Below are 2,782 nucleotides of genomic sequence, written 5' to 3'. Positions count from 1 at the left end.
TTCCCTGCCTGCTGTGTACTTTAAGACAACAGGATTATCCTCTCTTTGTGCTGCCACTACACTGTGTCTCAGCATTTACCATTATCTTGTCATTTTCACTTGTTGCCACTGTTGAGTAAAAGTTGCTTTAAAAGCCAGCATTTTGGACAAAATGTAAATAAAATATTGATATGAATGGCTAACCTGGGACCAGGAAGTGAGGTTAGTAGCTTGAGAGTTTAAATTATCCATCCGTTATCTAACCTGCCGATCCTGAAGAGGGTTGCGGGGGTTCTGGAGCCAGGCAGAAAACCACACACACTCACACTCACTCCTAGGGGCAGTTTAGAGTCGCCAGTCGACCTAAGCTGCATTTCTTTGGACTGCGAGGAAGCCGGAGTACCCAGAGAGAACCCACATAGGCACAGGGGGAATGTGCAGAGTCCGTACAAAAAGGCCCCGGGTTGGCCGGGACAGGCACCCGGAACCTTCTTGCTGTGAGGCGACAGCTCTAACCACTATGCCACCATGCTGCCTGAATTTAAACTCTAAACAGACACTCCTATATAGCAGTCATATTGTTGTGTCGTTCCAAGCTTTCCATGGGTCACTCTGGTTTAAAGCTGACTTTCTAAAAAACCAAGGGAACCTACAGCTACACGATGATCAGTGCTGTATTTTCAATGCACAACCTATTGTTCACAATTCACCCGCTGTAATGCCACTCTTTGATCTGGCTATAAACTATTTTCCATGCATTACTGTTCCATACTATGGCTCTGGCAATGTTTCTTTCGCGTGAACACACTCATAGACTCATGGGAGAATCCAGTCTTTACAGAGCCAGGTAATGACAGGTTTTGTGGTACCAGTTATTTGTGAAGACCAAAGTTAGGCTCGTTGAAGCCAGAATTTAGGCAAACTAACTGTGGTACAGGCCTGTGACATCAAAATTTCTCTGTTATGCTGTGAATGTAGTGAGGAGCTCACACAAATAACCTTTATAATGAGATTTCAAAGAACTCGTTTACAGTTGGATTCCACACCTTACTACAATACATGGTGTAAATTAGAGAAACAGTATTTACTGAATATTTTACTTTGAAGAGCCTAGGAGATTATTACACTCCCCTTGTTAAAACCACAGCCTTTACCGTAATGCAGAGGGTATAGTAAGGTCAAAGAGGTCTGGAAAATGGAGCAGCTAGATCCCAGTAGTGGCCTGTATCCACACACTAAGTGTTTGATTTGGTTTGTTCAGGTGATCTTTGTAAGTGTTCTTTCACTTGTAGGGTCAGTATTCAAATTCCATATGACACAGTTAAAATACTCTAATAAAAGTAAAATATGGAATATATTTAGAATATCATCATCATCATTGTGTAAGCAGCGTTTTAGTTTTAAATTGGCACTCCAGTGAACCAATTCGGGTTTTCAAGAAAGCTAGAGGGCTCATGAGACTATTGGAGAATGAGATATCCAGCCGTCTATATGCAGGGCCACTTCTGCACGTTTTGGTGCCCTAGGTGAGAGGTTCTATTGGCACCCCTGAGGGCACTGATCTTTTCATTACAATATTTAATGGCAGTTATGATGATTATAATATACTTTACTGTCTCAAATGTAACTTCTGAGTCATATCCTAATCATCGTCGGTCAGTCAGTACCTTTAATAGAAAACTAGTCCCTCTTATAGTTTACTCTGGTTTTAATCATGCTCAGTATGTGATTTAGAACATAACTAGATTATGAGCCTAACATTTTCCAGGTTACTGTTCATCTGTGCAGGAGACAGATGTTATGTATATGATTCTTTAACTTAGTCCGTGCTGTCCTGACCACTTTTTAAGATGGTTATAGTTATTCTGAATTGGATATTAAAAAAAAATTCTTATATAATTTACTGTGCATACTTTAGGCCTACATCGAAATAGCAAAGCAATTTTATGTGTTACAGATGAAAGCTCAGCATTAAGAAAATATATAATGTTTGTTTCCTTTATTGCTTTCTGTAACATATATAAAGAGAAGATGTCAGCGTGAATCTGGAAGGAATATCCATCCAGACAGGATTCAGACACCATTAACTATACAATTAGCATCAACAGCAAAATACCAACATAAAGGGGAAAAAAAGTAAAGCAGAGGTGTAGTCACCTGCAGAACATCACTGAAACAGCAGCCAAATGTGTCTCTGCTCACATTGTCCACTTGTCTCAGGAGATCACTAGCTCACAAGGACCCTGTGTTTTAGCTGAGCACTGTGGGGTAATTTTGGCTGCTGTTATTGTCATGATTCGGTTTCCCGTCCGGCTTTTATTTTGACGTTGCTTCCTGTTTTTGTTTTCACCTTAGTTTCGGTCTTTTTACGTTCTTCATCATTCACATTAGTTTCACCTGCTCCTTATTGTTTACACCTCTATTTAGGCAGCACTGCGGTCAAATCAGCCGCCGTTCAGTTTTCCGTTGTCAAGCCAGCCGCGCTAGAATTTGAAGTGTGCCTATATACTCTATATACTTACATTTACGGTAAAGGTACTGAAACGGTCCAAAGCTCGCGATTTTCAAAATAAAATACCTTAACTCCAATGCTGTATTATTTATGAACTTTCAAATTTAATAAAAACACTTTTTAAAATATTTACAGCATAAGGACATCATTTATGGATTCTACATGACCCGCACTGTTACCACACAAAGAATCAAGCATTTCTACTGTACCATTTCTGTCATTCCTGTACCCTGTCTCCATTGGGGGCAGTCCTCCTCTCGGCCAAGACGCCAGCTGCAGACTCCGCAGCCC

Source organism: Monopterus albus, unplaced genomic scaffold (genome assembly GCF_001952655.1).
Source record: "Monopterus albus unplaced genomic scaffold, M_albus_1.0 scaffold40.1, whole genome shotgun sequence".
NCBI lineage: Eukaryota > Metazoa > Chordata > Actinopteri > Synbranchiformes > Synbranchidae > Monopterus > Monopterus albus.
This window is presented reverse-complemented; position numbering follows the sequence as displayed.